At 41.1% G+C, this 19210-nt stretch overlaps 1 protein-coding gene across 2 annotated transcripts in view; it reads right to left on the bottom strand.

Moving 5' to 3' along the window:
• TMCC3 (transmembrane and coiled-coil domain family 3) overlaps positions 1 to 19210 on the bottom strand; it is a 167598-nt gene that overhangs the window by 118978 nt on the left and 29410 nt on the right. The window lies entirely within an intron of this gene.

Consider the following 19210-nt stretch of genomic DNA (forward strand, 5'->3'; position numbering starts at 1 on the left):
CCATGGACAGACGAGCCTAGTGGGCTATAGTCCATGGGGTTGCAAAGAGTCAGACACGACTGAGCAAATAAGCACAGCACAGAGAAGTATTATTACTTTCATGTTTCAAAAATCATACACAATATATATTTAGGATCTTAAAATCTTCTGTCGTTTTACAGATACCTTCTTTCTACATCTGTTGAAAGTGAAGTGAAAGTGTTAGTGACTCAGTCATGTCTGACATTTTGTGAACCCGTGGACAGAGGAGGCTGGTGGCCTGAACCCATGGACTACAGCCCGCCAGCTTCCTCTGTCCATGGAATTCTCCAGGCAAGAATACTGGCGTGGAAAGCCATTCCCTTCTCCAAGGGACTTTCCCAGTCAAAGGATCCAACCCAGGTCTCCTGCATTGCCGACAGATTCTTTATCATCTGAGCCATGAGGGAAACATCCTACATCTGTTTAAGGCCAATAATAAAACACTTAAAAATCTTCTGTTATTCTCCTCTAAATAAAAATTAATTAAAATTTTTATGAAAGGAGAGAAATTAATTTGAATCCTGTTGACACTAAATCTGTATCTATTCCACCATCACCACATCACACTCCCCTCTGCACGCCCCCACCCCCACCCGTTGCCACAATTCAGTCTACATAAAGGATAACACAGATGTGGCCCACTGCTCTCACATTCTTCTCCCCAAATAAGTAACGGAAGAGGGTCCTCCTTCTAGCCAGTCCCCAGAAATTCTCCTAACACACTATCCCAAGCAGCCACTAACAGTCATCAGATTTGACTTGTGACGTGAATTTCATCTGCTATCTCTGAAGGAAAACATCAATTCAGATGAACAGGGCAAAATCAGATTCAACAAAGAATATTGGCTCCATAGAATAGGAACTTTGCTATGCTCACTCCAGTTATTTCCAGGGCCTAGAACAATGCTTGGTACCTAGGAAAGAAAGAAAGAAAGTGAAGTCGGTCAGTTGTGTCCGACTCTTTGTGACCCCATGGACTGTAGCCTACCAGGCTCCTCCATCCATGGGATTTTCCAGGCAAGAATACTGGAGTGAGTTGCCATTTCCTTCTCCAGGAGATCTTCCTGACCCAGGGATTGAACCCAGGTCTCCTGCATTGTAGGCAGATGCTTTACCGTCTGACCCACCAGGGAAGTCCTGGTACATAGGAAGTGCTCAGTAATGTCTGTTGAATGAATGAATGAATAAAAGTTGTGATCTATAAGAGCCAGTATCATGCCTCCTGGGAATTTATATAGAGACTGAAGATGGACAAAAAGAACACAAACAACTCTAACACCTAAGGTAGGTATCAGAAGAGTACAACAAATTGTGGGTAACGTGAGAAAAGAGGGTAGTCTGAATTAGACTAACACAGCATTTAAAAAGAAATACAGCATTGCTTTCAAGTATCTTCATCCAGGCCCACAGCCTTCTCAGACAGACATTCTAATGGAATTGCTTTAAGAAGCAGATAAAAATGATTTATCATTATTAACACCATTTGTCTTAAACTGTTTACAATGAAAGTTAATAAATAAATCTTCCTTTTGTAGTAAGCAAATGGGATCTTCAACCCAAATTCTGTATGGGTAGATCTGAATGAATGAGATTTTCAATGATATGAACTTGAGCACCAAGGTCTGTCACTTGTACTTTTCCCACTGAAACCTAACAGGGGCCTTGTACAGACTTGTTTTTCCTTTGACCCTACCATGGACATATCTTTAATTTTTTAATTATAAAAGACATATATACAGATTTGGTCTTAAAAGTTCCCCAGACACAAAAGTTTAGAAAGTAGAAAGTGAAAAGCAAGTCATTTCCTCTCCCACCTCCCCCTACCTCCCACCCTCATCCTTCAACTCCTCCCCCACCCAAAGGACCAGGGAGGTCAGCAAACTATGGCCCAAGGGTCAAACCAGCCTGCCACTTGTTTATGTACAGCTTGTGAGCTAAAAAATGGTTTTTACCTTTTTTTTCAATAATTGAAAAAAGTCAAAAGAAGAAGAGTATTTAGTGGCATATGAAAATTACATGCAATCAGGTTTCAATTTCCATACACAAAGTTTCACTGGCACACAGCCACATCTGTTTGCTTATGTGTTGTCTGTGGCTGCTTTTTCACCAGAGTTGTAGAGTTGAGCAGCATCCCTCATCTAACAGAATAGATCCTATCAGCCTTTCTAAAAACAGCTCTCTTTCTCACCCACTATCTTTTATTCATCCATCTATATATCAGATTGCTTGACACAATACCTTCTGTCTGCCTGCTTTTTCTCACTCAACTGTATATCATGCCCATCTAAAGTTTTCCTAGACCCACCAACCTTCTAATAGGTATTTCATCATCAGTCATGCATTCAAGGGCATTTCTTCCTCTCCTCGCTTATCTTCGATACTAAGCACAGGAAGTGCAAATTGGAAATGGTTCAGGAGAAATGGCAGCGATAATCCTTCGATTTCCCTTTAAAGTAAACTCAACACCCTGGTCATCAATCATTCCCCAACTGCGCTGGCCAAGTCTGGTGGAACACACCCATTGTAATTGTGCTGTCTGGTTGGGAAAATAATTGCCAAACAAATGTCTTAAGTGAGTGGGCAGCCCTGAACAAAAATAACAGATTTTATTCTTCTGCCCTTTTATCTAATGTAACCAACTTTAGACTGTGTAATATTTGTGCCTAATTTCCAGCAACTCACAGATTCACTTAAACTCTGACTTTACATTGACTTAGTTTCTGTAATTTTTCTGATGGCACTTTCTTGACATTCCACCAACAAATGTATTTTTACTTAAAGACTTCAATTTAGTCAGCAAATCTGTACTACGGTAGGTGGTCTTTGATATTTGCTTGAGTGAGGATAGAGGGTGGAAAAACACTTTAACTGTGCAAAAATAATTTCTGGGATTATTTTCAGGTATGGTTTGAATTAAGCGTTAAGTTTCTTCTAGAGGACTTCCTGTAATAGTACTGGTACTAAAGAAAATGATACTCAAGAGGGAGGGGATATGTGTATATAATTATGACTGATTCATATTGTACAGTGGAAACCAACATAACATTGTAAAGTAATTTTCCTCTGATTAACAAATAAATTTTAAAAAGAAAACAATACTTTATTGACCTTACATTTGATTCTGGTTTATATTGGTTAAAGTTGGTGGGTGATCTGGTCATACCATGCCAAAATTTAGTGGTTTAAAACAGAAATAGTTATTTATGTTGCTCATGAATTCTGCAGTGTTCAGTGGGGACATCGCATCTGTCCACGTGGCTTTAACTGGGGTCACTCAATGGAGGCTAGAGGATCCACCTGCTCATGACTCACTCACGTGGTTGGTAAGCTGGCACTGACTGTAACCAGCATCCTTATTTCCTTTCTATGGGGGCCTCTTGACTTGGTATCTAGGGCTTGCTTATAGCCTGGCTTCTAAGAGTCAGGATTCAAAGAAGCCAAAGCAGCAGCTGAGAGTCTTCTTATAGTTCACCTTGTATGTCACACAGTGTCATTTCTTATTCACTCTACCAATTAAGCAAATCAGTAAAGCCAGCACAAGTTCAAGGGGAGGAGGGGCATTCAATTCCATATCTCAACAGGAGTTTCAGGGAATTTATCTACCATAGCACCTTCAATCTACCATAGCACATCAAAGAAACAGTGTAAATGTGTCTCTGAAAATCTGTAAATGTGTGGAGGGTCCCAGATTGTTTGAAAAGGTGTACCAGATGTCTCTCTTGGGAGGAAATAAATCACATTAGTCAGGAGCACACACCATTTGGGTATGATTCCTAGCCCATATACCAGCTGTACAATAATGAACAATTTGCTTGATTCTTCCACATCCTCACAGCCTCATCTACAAAATGGGGGGAAATAATGTCTATTGCATCAGGTTTGCAGGGGAAAGCCAAGATTCTGCTTTTTAATTTTTTAAAAAACTTTAAAAAACTTAAATATAACATATGCAAATAATATACAAAATTAAAATTTCTATGAATTTGCACAAACCGAACACATTCATCTGACACATTCACCAGGCCTGGGGAACAACAAAGAGTGGTAGGGACTTTAGCAAACAGGAGAGCATATCTCCCCTCTCAGGGAGACTCTTGGCTCTTGCCAGTGGTTGCCATGTGGGAATAAAGGTGGAGTGTGCAGAGGCTCAGACTTAGCCCAGGGTCCCTGTCTGGGACTTTGTGGGAGGTTGGGGAACAGTGGTAAGGGAATGGGAAAATTGAAGAGGGCTGAACAACAAGAGAAGCTGACATTTAGGGTGTAGCCAAGCATGCCAGTAACAGGTATGGAATTAACCAGGCACAAGGTTCTATAGGACTTTCCTCATGGCTCAGCAGGTAAAGAATCTGCCTGCAATGCGAGAGACCAGGGTTCAATCCCTGAGTCAGGAAGATTCCTTGGAGAAGGGAATGGCTACCCACTCCAGTATTCTTGCCTAGAGAATTCCATGGACAGAGGAGCCTGCTCGGCTACAGTCCATGGGGTCACAAAGAGTCAGACATGACTGAGCAACTGACACACACAAGGTTTTTTTTTTAAGGAAACTTGTCTTGAAGTCTGAACACAAGAAGGCTTCTTGATGCAGGGAAAGACTAGGAGACAATCAGCCAGTGGCTGGCCCTTCACACACACCACCTGTTTTCATCACTAAAGCCATTTAAGGAGCTCCACTCTCATGAACTGTCCTCAGGCTTTCTCCTCCACTCTCTTTGCCTCTGTCCACGCAGGGAGGGATTTTCACGTTCTCTCTTTCCTCACTGTCTTGCTTGCTTTTTCACATGTTGCCCTTCTGTGTGGAGATCCTAAGGTTCTCCCTCTTGTGAAATGTCTTGTGACACACATCCTATTGGAAGGTCAAATCCTTTTTGGAAAGAGACAGACACATGTTAGGGAAATGAAGACAATGTACTGCCCACTACTCTGGCTATGAAATCTGAGGCATCTGGTAGACCTTTTCAAACAATCTCAAGCCCTCCACACCCTGGCTGTGGCGCATGGTTTAATCAGTGGCTGATGGAGTACCGAGATGCAGTGGGAGGAGGCAAAGCCTGGGATCTAACAACTAATCGCATAACTGGCAGATCTAGAGAATGGCTGCCCCTGGGATGCAGCTGCTGAGAGCCACATCAGGAAGAGGACTGACTTACTTGGAAATATTCAGAACAAACTACCACCTAAACATTATATCCATGCCTGCAGCCTACTAAATGAGCCAGTGCACAGTAAGCACTTAAAGCTCAGTGCTGGGCAAAGAGCAGGTGACCTATAAACCCTTCCCCTCGCCCCACCCCTTCACTCTTTTCCCCTTTCTATCAGGCTGTGGGTGATTACATGAAGCTTTATTTACTTGAGAATTCTGCTAGTTACAGTCAGCTCTTTTTCTCAAGCTCTACGCCCTGATCTGAACGACATGACCACACTAGTTTTCTATTGACTAGGAAGATGCCTTTGAAATATTTCATTCACTTATTAAAGATAAGGCCTCTAATTCAAAGATCATGAGTGTTTCTGGATATATACATTCTGTTATCTATAAATCATCATTACCTTGGAGCTAGAAAATGATACAGCTGGTTTGTTCATCTGTATAAACACATTTTTATGCTCAGCACACATTCTATGAAGAAATCTAGGTACTTTAAATGCAGCTGGAAAGAGATATGACATAAATTAATGAAATCAAGTTGAAGGACAAAATTTTCCTTAAAATCTTTTTTTTCCACCCTATGACACCACCCTTATGGCAGAAAGTGAAGAAGAACTAAAGAGCCTCTTGATGAAAGTGAAAGAGGAGAGTGAAAAAGTTGGCTTCAAGCTCAACATTCAAAAACTAAGATCATGGCATCTGGTCCCATCACTTTATGGCAAATAGATGGGGAAACAGTGTCAGACTTTATTTTTTTGGGCTCCAAAATCACTGCTGATGGTGACTGCAGCCATGAAATTAAAAGACGCTTACTCCTTGGAAGCAAAGTTATGACCAACCTAGATAGCGTATTAAAAAGCAGAGACATTACTTTGCCAACAATGGTCCGTCTAGTCAAGGCTATGGTTTTTCCAGTAGTCATGTATGGATGTGAGAGTTGGATGGTGAAGAAAGCTGAGCACCGAAGAATTGATGCTTTTGAACTGTGGTGTTGGAGAAGACTCTTGAGAGTCCCTTGGACTGCAAGGAGATCCAACCAGTCCATCCTAAAGGAGATCAGTCCTGAATGTTCATTGGAAGGACTGATGTTGAAGCTGAAACTCCAATACTTTGGCCACCTCATGCGAAGAGCTGACTCATTGGAAAAGACCCTGATGCTGGGAAGGATTGGGGGCAGGACAAGAAGGGGATGACAGAGGATGAGATGGCTGGATGGCATCACCGACTCGATGCACATGGGTTTGGGTAGACTCCGGGAGTTGGTGATGGACAGGGAGGCCTGGCGTGCTGTGATTCATGGGGTCACAAAGAGTCGGACATGACTGAGCAACTGAACTGAACTGAACTGATCTCCTTATTTACAGTGCATTTTAATAAGTTCTGTTTGGGGTATTTTTTTTTTTTTTGGCTGCACCACATGGCTTATGGGATGTTAGTTCCCTGACCAGGGATCGATCCTGGGCCCTCAGCAGCGAAAGCATGGAATCTTACACCAGGGAATTCCCTGGGGTATCTTCAACTACTGTAAAACAAAACTAAGGAATGATAAATATTTATTGGTTTCTCTTTGGTTAAGACAGCACTAGGTTCTTCACACTGTGAATAAAAATCTTTACTCAATAATTTAGGATGAGCTATAACTTTTAAGAGAGTCAAGATTACTTTGGAAAAGGAAGTATGGGTGGTGACAGGAGCATGTTTTAGGCTCTACTAGTAATAGTAATCTATGAGACAAGGACAGGTACACCACTCAAATTTAATACTAAAAGTCTAGATTTTGGTTTAGATTTTAAAACATTTTTATTTTCATCAATATTTTAAAAGCATTTAGCATATGTTTTTCTAGAAATGCACTTGCACACGTACACTTTTATATAAACTGGGCTATGAATTCTTTTTGAAATTCTTTTTGGAAAAACTTTCAAAATGATGATGCAAGTATTTCTACTTTAGCTACATCACAATGCTGAAGTTAACTAACGGCCTATTGTTGGATACTATGTGGAACATTTCACTATTTTAAACAATGCTAATACAATCATTAGGGCTTCCCTGGTAGCTCAGTGGTAAAGAATTTGCCTGCCAAAGCAGACTTCAAGCCCTGGATTGGGAAGATCACCTGGAGAAGGGAATGGCAACCCACTCCAGTATTCTTGCCTGGAAAATCCCATGGACAGAAGAGCCTGGTGGGCTACAGTCCATGGGGTCGAAAAAGAGTCAGAGACTAAACAACACCACGACCATTCTTTATATCAAATCTTTACATGCTTGTCCCTTTATTTCCTTAGGATAGGAGTGAAATTACTATGACAAAGAACATACACATTTTAAAGCTTGGAATATAGATTTCAAACTCTCCTCCCCCAAATCCTATCAATTTCCATTCCAACCAGAGAGCTCTTCCCCTCACCTGGGCCAGTATTGGATTGTCCATTTCTTTACTGTCCTTACCATCTCAGTGGCATTTGTTTAATGACATAGCTTTGGTTCTTTGTGAAGTGTTTTTCATACATTTATTATCATCTGAATTTCTGTTGTTGTGAACTGTCTGATCAAGATATATGCAGCTGTGGGTTTTACCACATGCATTGTTAATGCAGAGCAGACATCACAGGCCTCCAGGGGACTGAACGCACTATCGAAGCAATTCTGGATATAAAATATATAGAGAGTGGCAAAAAAAGGAATGACTCAAACAAACCTCTTACTTCTTGTCTGAAGGAAACAAAACACGCTCTCCATTTGTGGGTCTACACAATTAGTACGTCTTGCTAAAGAAAAAGGGCTGGTTCTGGCTGCTGAGTCAGTTAGATTATGTTCCACTTGGCAACATAACTTTCATTCCTTTTGCAAATAAAGAGATATTCAGAACTACTCCAAGTTTCAAGCAATGCGTTAAGGACAACAGGAAACACGCACCCACAAAAGATAGATATACTTACGAGCAGGAATCCAGGCATTTATACAAAGTCCAATAACTATTTTATTATTTAATTGAATTAATCTTTCTTAAGTTAGGACCTCACTGTCGAATACTGGCTGGAGATAACTTTAAACACAACGTCTGAAATCCAAAAGCCCTCTCTCCAAGTATTTTATCAGTTTAAGTATTAAACAGTATCTTGTATTTATAGATGCAACCTGGTACTCCAAGCTCGTTATTTCCTATTCCAAGCCTCAGTCAGTCAGTCAGTTCAGTCGCTCAGTCATGTCTGACTCTTTGCAACCCCATGGACTGCTGCACACCCAGCCTCCCTGTCCATCACCAACTCCCGGAGTTTACTCAAACTCATGTCCATTGAGTCAGTGATGCCATCCAACCATCTCATCCCCTGTCATTCCCTTCTCCTCCCGCCTTCAATCTTTCCCAGCATCAGGGTCTTTTCCAATGAGTCAGCTCTTTGCATCAGGTGGCCAAAGGATTGGAGCTTCAGCTTCAGCATCAGTCCTTCCAATGAATATTCAGGACTAATTTCCTTTAGGATGGACTGGTTTGATCTCCTTGCAGTCCAAGGGACTCTCACGAGTCTTTTCCAACACCACAGTTCAAAAGCATCAATTCTTCAGCACTCAGCTTTCTTTATAGTCCAACTTTCACATCCATACATGACTACTGGAGAAACCATAGCTTTGACTAGACAGACCTTTGTTGGCAAAGTAATGTCTGTGCTTTTTAATATGCTGTCTAGGTTGGTCATAACTTTTCTTCCAAGCAGCAAGAGTTTTTTTAATTTTCCAAGCCTAACCTGCCTCTTATATTCACAATTTCTGTCCAATGGCAGGGCTACCTTCCCAGGTACTCAGGTTGGACACTATGACATAATCTTTACTTCTCTTCTTCCTTTACCCTCCAAATCCAATCAATTGCCATATCCTGGGGACTGTTCTTGCTTAGTTTTTTTTTAAAATATAAATTAACCATTTATTTTAGAATAGTTTTAGATTTACAACAAAGCTGCAAAGATAGTACAGTGTTCCCATATTCTCCTGACCTAGATACCCCCAATGTTCACACCTTATGGTACCACGGGGCACCAGTCACATAGGAAACGCCATGCTTTATTCAGACATCACTAATTTTCCCCGTGTTCTTTCTCTGTGTCAGGATCCCCTTCCCAGTATGTAGTACTCTTAGCCATCACATCTCCTTAGTCTCCTGTGGTTTGTTAGACTTGTTTTTGAACACCTGGACATATACTGGTCAGGTATTTGGTAGAATGTCCCTCCATTTAGGTTTGTCTGATGTTTTTCTCATGTTTGGGGTGATGAGTTTCTCAGAGGATGACCACAGAGGTGAAGTGCAGTTTTCATCCCACAACAAGGATACATGCTATCAACGTGACTTACGTGTAATGACATGAACCTTGATCACCTGGCAGAGACAGCACTCACCAGGTCTCTCTAGAGTTACTCTTCCCCCACTCCTGCTTTCCACACTCATTTTGCAAATGAGGAAACAGGTTAGAAGTCAAATGACTATGTCAAGGTTGGAAAGTAAAACTGAAATTGGAACACAGTACTTCTCACCCCTAGTTCTGTGTTTCTTCCACAATACCAAGGGTTGGTAAACTACGATGGTAACATGGGCCAGATTCTACTCTCTGACTGTTGTTATAAAGCCTACAAGCTAAGCATGGCTTTTATATTCCAAATGGTTAAAAAAAATCAAAATATTGGGGGGCAGGGATAGTTAGGGAGTTTGGGATGGACATGTACACACTGCTATATTTAAAATGGATAACCGACAAGGACCTACTATATAGCACAGGGAACTGCTCAATGTTATGTGTCAGCCTGGAGGCGGGGGGGAAGTTTGGGGGAGAATGGATACATGTATATGTTTGGCTGAGTCCCTTTGCTGTCCACCTGAAACCATCACAACACTGTTAATTGGCTATACTCCAATATAAAATAAAAAGGTAAAAAAATAAAAGTCAAAAGAAGAATATTTCCTAACACGTAAAACTTACATGAAATTCAAATTTCAGTGTCCATAAATCAAGTTTACTAGAATACAGCAATGTTCACTTGTTTATATATTTGCCCATAGCCACTTTTATGATACCTCAGCTGAGCTGAATAGTTGTGACAGAGACCATCTGACCCAAAAAATTTAAAATATTTTATTATATGGCCCTTCTCAGAAACCATCTGCCAACCCTGTGCTATACCATGATGCTAACTAACTACCCACCAAACAGCCTCATTTTTGTCGGGGGGTAGAGAAAAGAAGAATCCCTTCATCCCTAAGAAGATTTGTTAATTGTGCAATTTACAAAGTGTAAAACAAGACCCTCAGAAACATTCTTTAGGAGCCCAGATTCAAGGTTTGCTGTGCTTTCCCATTCTTAGTGATGAACTCGTAACGTATGTGTGGGGTGAAGGAATTGGGTGGTACTGAGGCAGAGATGCGGAGACAGGGACGGAGAGCAGAAAAAGACAGAGAAACACAATTAAAATGGATGTTAGGATTTGGGGAAAGATCCCTCGATGGACAGATGGTACATAAAATTAGTGCAGTGAGTCAAAAATCTGTACACTGGGAGAGTCTGTGACAGGCCAGGGGTCTTTCAATGCAAGCATTGAGATCCTCCTCCTACTCGTACAGCAAAGGCATCCTTAGAAGCATTCCCTGCATGCTTCCAAGTCGCAGCTGCTCCAGCATATTCCAGAGAAAGCCCCTCCCAGCCTTTTCCCTTGCTCAGACCATGACCCCCATCATTCCTATCCACAAACGACAAGGCTGGCCACTCGCCCAGCTCTCTGACACTGTTCTCTATTTCTAACTCTAGGAAATGAGAGACATGTCTCATGATAACTGTATTCTGGGGTGTTATTTTAAGTATCTTGTTTTACTGTGTATAAAATACAGAAAATTACTTTTTTCTCCATCTTTGATGAATAATCATTTTTCTTCTTTCTGCGTTCCCATCAAATGCCTATGAAATTTCTGAGTTAGGAGGCCCCTCCTTCTGAAGAGGTTTTCTTGTTTCTTTTTTATGAAGCAGATAAGAAGTGGGCATTGATCAAGAATCAGGAAAATGGGATCATCTTTGGAGAGGAAGATGCAACTGTTGCAAAAAGACAATGGGCAGAGGGAGGGTCATTTGAGGATAACTTGATGAAAGTAAATAATAAGCAAAACAGCCAACCTAGAAAAGTTCAAGGATAAGGGCACTGCTGAGGCTGTGTAAACATGTTGACCTAAAGAACTCCACAACTGTTCAATAGTTTATACTTTCCTAAGTGTGTCAGCTTTCCTGATAGCTCAGTTAAGAATCTGCCTGCGATGCAGGAGACCCCGGTTCCTTTCCTGGGCCAGGAAGATCCCTGGGAGAAGGGATAGGCTACCCACTCCAGTGTTGTTGAGATTCCCTTGTGGCTCAGCTGGTAAAGAACCTGCCTGCAATGCAGGAGGCCTGGGTTTGATCCCTGGGCTGGGGAGATCTCCTGGAGAAGGGAAAGGCTACCCACTCCAATATTCTGGCCTGGAGAATTCCATAGACAGTCCATGGCATCGCAGAGTCGGAGAGGACTGAGTGACTTTCACTTTCAAATGTGTCAGCACAGAAATCGTGTGAGGTTAAGAATTAACCTTGTTTTTCAAGTAAGGCCCGAAGAAGTGAAACAGTTCATTTAAGTTATCCCCATGAGGTCAGGGCTCCATATGTTGGATTTATCACTATATTCCCAGAACCTACCCCCATGCCTTGGAACACAGCAAGTATTCAATAAGGAATTGTTAAGAAACATGTCATTTGGCCAGTTGACCAAACTCCAGCTTGTGTCTCCAACTATTCATACTGCTAATGGATGAAGAAGACTCCTTCTATGCCACCTTCAAAGTACAATTTGTTGATTCATGACTTGCCAGTTTGGGGATCATCTAAGTACAGTTCGGTCACTAGTGAGTCAGTAGTAGGTACAGAGAACCAATGGAGGGACTCAATGTCCCATTTCCTGAGCATTTTAAGTTAATTCCAACTCAGTGGGTAGATTATACTAATCTCAAAAGGCAAATGTATACAACACAATATTTATAGAGGATCAGTATTTACAGAGGGCTTCCCAGGTGGCACTAGTGGAAAAGAACCCACCTGCCAATGCAGGAGACATAAGAGACACGGGTTCAACCCCTGGGTCGGGAAGATCCCCTGGAAGAGGACATGGCAACCCACTCCAGTATTCTTGCCTGGAGAATCCCACAGACAGAGAAGCATGGAGGGCTACAGTCCATAAGGTCACAAAGAGTTGGACACAACTGAAATGATTTAGCATGCACCCACAGCGTTTACAGAGGAAATGTTACCTTTTAATAATTAAGTCTTAAAGCTGTTTTCCAAGCTTACAGATGAGACTGGCTTTACTTAACAGTTTGGCGATAAGAAAATGAAGGGCAAGATGAGAGTTCTGCAGAATTCTCTAGACTAACCTTCTCGTAAAAGCCGTATCTGTAAAACAGAAGAGTATGAGGATGTACCAAGAAAAACAGAAGAAAAAACCAGCTGCTTTTTATTTTCTCATAAAAAAAGCCAAATTATCAGTCACAGTACATTCTGTATAGTCGATTCATTAACCTCTATTTACATAATGATGCAAATGTTTGAGGCCACAATTTTCCTTGGAGGAGGCATGGTTTGAAAGCAAATACTATCACGATGCTACACAAGGCAGGAGAAAATGAATGGGCAGTGTCACAGGTTTACTGAGCCCCTTTTAAAAAATCCCCTTTTCAATCTCTAGAATGAATAGAGACTTTCTGGCAATGCCATCTAACTTTGTATTTGAGAGACATGTGGGGGATAACAAGGCATGAAATTGCTTTGCAAAAGAACTCATTTTTCTGATTCAATAAGTGGTAAGGGGGAAGGGAAAGGTCCATTCAATCCTGATCTGAATTAGGGAGAGCAAAGAAAATCTTTAATGCTTTTCAAGTTAATCCTGCACTGAAATATTGGTTCTGAGAGATGATGAGAAAAGAAAATCTAGGAGCACTTGGTCATGAGAGAAAGTGACTTTGTTATTTCCAAGAAACCAGTATATTGTCCGCAGATTTGCTAACAGACCACCCTACCAGGATGGGATAACTGGATATGTAAAACTTAGTGTCTACCAAGAGCAAATTGGTTCCTTAGGCAAAGCACTAATAAGTCACTGGTTTGAGGTGGAAACAACAGTTGTTTTTTTTTTTTTTTTTAACTAAGACAACAGAGAGCTCATAGTCCCCAGAGGGAAAAGGTACTTTCCTGCCAACATTGGACAAAAGCACAATTCTTCAGAAACAGTCCACCAAAGGCTTCCTCTCCCCTCCCCACCACGGCCGGCAATAGAATTTTATGACTCAAATGAATGAACGTTTTAACAATGTTTTCTGATAAATGTGATTATGAAAGTAATTTCTCTTTGCTCTGTGAAATGAAGACACACTGAAATTGACTGCGTGTGGAGATTTTGTTTATTTAATAACCTGGATATGCTATGAAATCTCAAAAGTACTGGACTAAAGGAACTCAAAGAACTCATTGGATCCATGGTATATCCCCTTGTTCCAAGGCTTGGCCCTTGGACCAGTAGCATCAGTATCATTCTAAAGCCTGTTAGGAATGCAAAATCTTGGGTGCCATCCTAGAACTAATGAGCCAAAATCTGCTTTGTTACAAGATCACCAGGTATTCTGGATGCACAAAATGTGTATCCTTTCTCCTTCAGCTGTAACTCTCTCGAGTTTAAGAAGCCCTCATCTAGCATGCAGATGCGTTAGCGGTGGTATCTGAGGATCAGAATTGCTTTGGCCATTGGAAAGATGGATGCCTGGGTACCATGCTCACCCCTGGAGGAAGGTAGGGAGTCAGGCCATGTGGACTGACTGCCGAGGAAGAAAAAATCAATCAAAGTGCTATTATAAGATAGAGAATGAATGATGGGCAAACACATCAAAAGATATTCCCCAAAGTGATGAGTTGTTAAGGATGAGCACCTGACCCAAGTCAGGTCAAGGAGGCTCATTTGTGAGTCTTTTTCCACATCTACAGAGAAAGAGAAGCTCTTGGTTCTGAGGTTATAAAACTGATAAAATAGAACCCTAGAGCCACCCCTAGGGTGACCTCTTAAGAGAAGGCCTGCCTGACAACAAAGAAAACCCCAGGAAAACAGGTCTAAGAGGTGGAGAAAGACCAAGTCCCCATGACTTCAACTGTGCCCCCAAGCATGGGGCCACTAATTCCAGGGGCACAACACACTGTTTTCTAATAAAACCTGAATGCGCCCCCTGGAGTGATGCAACAACATGGCAGCCCTTCTTGGATGTAGTTATGTCTGAACCACACATTCACTCTAGACTTCTGTTACATGTTCCAAGACAGTTCTCCACTTAAAATTTTTTTTGGTTTGAGGTAGATTTTCCATGACCTGAAACCAACTAAAAGACTGCTAACACTCATGAGGTGCTTTAAAAACATTCAGGCTCATATCCAGCCCAAAACTTTCTCCTCTACAACAGACAGACTGATATGGCCTAGGTGGGAGTGGGCGTTGGGGAAAGACAGTCAGATTATGCATTCTTATGCATGTCTGGGAAGGTGTAAATGAATAAATACTATTTAGAAAGGCAATTTGGTAATTTCTATTAATATCAAAAAGGATATACCCTATAAAATAAATAAGTCATGGGATATAATATACAGCATTATATATTAATTATAATTAATAATACTGAATTAATTAAGCTATTATTAATTATAGAATTAAACTACAATTAATAATACTGTATTTGTATATCTGAAAGTTGCTAAAAGAGTAAATCTTAAAAACTTTTCATTACAAGAAAAAAAATTCTATAACCGTATAGTGACAGATATTAACTAGACTTACTCTGGTGATCATTCTGCAATATATACAAATATCAGATCATTCTGTTATACACCTGAGACCAAAAAAAAAGAAACATAGATGGCCAATAAATAGAACAAAACAAAAAGGATATACCATTGGGCCTAGTAATTCTACTTCTACAAACTGATTCTACATATAAATCAGCACATGTGCCCATAACAAATCACGTATATTCAAATTCAACTAAGTATTATTGGGATGACAAAAGCTTACACAGCCAAACTGTGCAACAATAAAAGGCTGAAGTAAGTGGTTTAGATGGTCCATTTGAAAGATGGAACAAACATTCCACAGCTATTAAAAAGAATATGTACAGATGTAGAAAACAAATTTATGGTTACCAGGTGGTAACCATAAGCTGTAGGGAGGGATAAATTGGGAGATTGTACATGTGCATGCTGAGACGCTCAGTTGTGTCTGACTCTTTGTAATCCACTAGGCTCCTCTGTCCATGGGATTTCCCAGTTAAGAATACTGGAGTGGGTTGCCATTGCCTCCTCCAGGCGATCTTTCTGACCCAGGGATTGAACCTGAGTCTGCTGCAGCTCCAGCATTGGCAGGTAGAGTCTTTACCACTGAGCCACCTGACAAGCCCAAAAATTGGGAGACTGGGCCTGACATATCCACATTGCTATATATATAATAGATAACTAATAAGGACCTACTATATAGCACAGGGAACTCTACCTGATACTCTGTGATGGCCTATATGGGAAAAGAGTCCAAATATAAGTGGATATATGCATATGTACAACTGATCCACTTTGCTGTACACTTGAAACTAATACAACATTGTAAACCAACTTTACTTCAATAAAAATTAAAAAAAAAAAATATATGGCAGCTCTACCTGTGCTATCCTGGAACAATTCTCAAGGTAAGTGTAAAGACTAAGGTATGAAATACCTATTATTCCAGAGTATGCCCCCATTTATATAAATAAAAAGGATAAATAAATACATGTATGCATATTATGTGTGTATATACATATAGGTGTAATATGTACAATATGATATGTATTTATGAATAGAATATCTTTGTAGAAGTAGATAAACTAAATAATAGTTGTTTCTGGGGAGATTACAGGATCGGAAAGAGATCAACATCCTTTACATTTTGTAACTACTATATGCATCAATTACATATGCATTGCCCTGGCATATCTGGAATACTTCTCCCCTGCTTCCTTTAGAAAAAACCACTGGCCTGGAGAAGATGGGGATGCATGTCCCAGGGAAGGGGTCTGGAGACTGAGTGATCAGCAGCCCCCTCCTCTCTTATTAGACCAGGAGCTGAGTATACCACAGCCACTCAAAAATTCTTGACAAATCGCTCAGAGAACTAAATGTAATCAGGGAGGGTGGACCTGCACAAACAGGAATGAGAGTTATTTTCCCCAGGAGCAGACATGCACAGAGACCGGGGCCTGGGAACATCTGTCTTGCTGAAGGCATGCTGCCAGGCAGGGAAGGCTCCCAGCTGCCGCACCATCAAAGCAACCCTCTCTGTGATTTCTTTCTCTCAGGTGGCCTGACTCCTCACTGACATCTGGCCTGGCCTGTTGGCCAATCAGAATTACTGAGCCCTCCTTCAGGACACCCTTTTGATTTCTAAAGACCTGCCCCTCTAAAGCATGTACAGCTGGAAACACTGAAAGCTTCAAGCCCAGTTTAAATGAAAAGTGTAAGCAATCTATGCATTAATTCTGAAGCCTTGACTTTTCTAATGAACTGAAGGTTAGACAGTCACTGGCATGAGTCTGGATGTTCTGCCGAGGTCACCAAGTGCTCATTGACAGTGACACACAAACACAGGAACACAGGGTGACCCGAGACACTCATGGCCAAGTCTACCCACACAAGGACAGCTGTCAGTGGGGGAAGCTCGGGGGCTGGCATGGGAGTCGCTATCACCTTACTGCCTTTGAAATGCGCAACTCAAGTGTGATGAAGCTGTTGTTTCCATTAAGCTGTAACTCACCTACAAATTAACCTCGCTGCACTGATTCAGTTAAATGATGTTTTAGAAACAGTTCTGATCCCAGTTTTTGGAAACAGAAACTCATTCTCCCTTTTTCCCCAGCAAAACCCATCCCCCCTCACTGCCCCAAATTCCATTATCTTACAGGTGAGCCTTTTGAAGTGGATGTGTGGTTACATGAGCATATGTAGGGGTGAGTTGGAAAAGTGGCACATGTATGCTATCAGAGAGCACAGAACTGATTTTAATACTTTCCCAAATGAGCACACAAACTGTGCACTTTCCAGGCTTCGGATTTCTCATCTGCCTACGCTCCCTGGGAAATTAGATGAATGGTCCCAGAGCCTCTTGCACTGCACTGTCAGCGCTTGGACCAAAAGCAACCAAAGAGGAGGGCTGGCATCAAAAAGAGCTAGAGGTCACAGGGAGCTCGGTGCTCTGTGAGGACCTGGAGGGGAGGGATGGGGTTGTGGGAGGGAGGGGATAAACGTATACACACGGCTGATCGACTTCGTTGTACAGCAAAAACGAACACAACATTGTAAGGCAATTATATTCCAAATAAATAAATAAATAGAGCTAAAGGTTTAGTTGTTTCGATGATTATGGTTGGAACTGACCGTGTTGTGATCTTTCACAATGTCCATCTGGGGAAAGCTTAGTAAATACTTATTGAACTGAGCAACCTTTGTCTCCACTCCAGCTGCTATAGAACTGTGTGCATGTTCAGTTTGAACATTAAACAAAAAAATAGAGTGCAAGTATGAAATACTGTTGAACACACAATTAAAATGTATTCACAATGGACTAGAGTCTATTATTAATTATTGTTGTTTGGTGAGCTCCGAGGGAAATGCGGCTCTTTTCATTTGGGGGGATTTAAAAAGCCACACAGGCAGTTCCAATTGAAACACACTTGCCAGGGACCTCCTGTGTCTAGGCAGACTGTGACACAAGTCCACGAGGGCTACATACTGTGCTCGGTGTCTGGGGAAATTCTTCACCTGGGCTTCATCTGAGCCCACCTCCATCCCTCACCACCTCACAGGACAAGATACAAACTCACAACACATGCCAGATGCCCCATCTGACCCGAGATTTCTTCACGCAGAGCAGTCTGTTTGCCATGGACAGAGTCTGACCCTGTTCACATTGCATGGGGTCCGGTAACATGTAGTTGGGTCAGACTGGATTATGGACAACAATCCTAACCAGAAAATGTCTAGAATGATCTGTGATCCAGTGTGAGTGAATTTATACCTCCAGCAACAATGCCAAGACTTGGGATATGACAGAGACCCAAAAAAAGCTGAATGAATGAAGTGAAAAACCAGACTACATTATAAATTTTTAAGGAAGCAGTTAAACCAAATCCACAGCAAGATCTAATCTAAATCATATGAAATAAGCTTTAAGAGTTCATGTGAGGTGAATGGGATGAGAAACTGGCTAGTGATTCCTTATACCTGTAAACTACTTCCTCAGCACTTTCATATCTGTGATCTCACTTCCTTCTAACAAAAACTTTATAATGTTGGTTAAACAAGTATTATTATCCTTATTTTACAGATGGGGAAACTGGCTCAGAGAAATTTTGATTGGTTTAATAACTTTATATTAAACAGAGCTAGGATACAAATTCTGATGTCTTTGAGCTCACCTTACCGTAGGAAGCTATAGTTACTATTGTTTATCTTTTAAAATTAAGCTACATATAAACATAGCCTCACACAAGCACACAGTACTCAGAACATCTTCCTTCCTTCATCAGGGTCTGCCTCAGTGTTTCCACAGTGGAAATCAACTGACCTGGGAGGCAGACAAACCTGAATTCAGATCCCCACTTGGATCTATGTGACTTTGAACAAGTAACCATCTCTCTAAGCCTCTGCTTATGTATCCGGAAAATGAGAATAACAAGATCTATCTCAAAGGGTTATTGTGAGGACTAAATGAGAATACAGGTAAAGTGCTTAATACAAAAATTAACACATTGTCAACATCCAGTGAGTGACAGCTCTCATGATTATTATGGTAAAATGAAGGAGAAAAACATAATTTAGGACTATGAATTTGAATTGAGGGTTATACAGCCTAGCTTATAGTAACTCACAGCTGTTAGTTTCAGACTAGATTACCAATTGAAAGAGTTTAAAATCACTGAGTACAAAA

This window comes from Giraffa tippelskirchi, chromosome 4 (assembly GCF_054371585.1).
Source record: "Giraffa tippelskirchi isolate mGirTip1 chromosome 4, T2T-mGirTip1v1.2.pri, whole genome shotgun sequence".
NCBI lineage: Eukaryota > Metazoa > Chordata > Mammalia > Artiodactyla > Giraffidae > Giraffa > Giraffa tippelskirchi.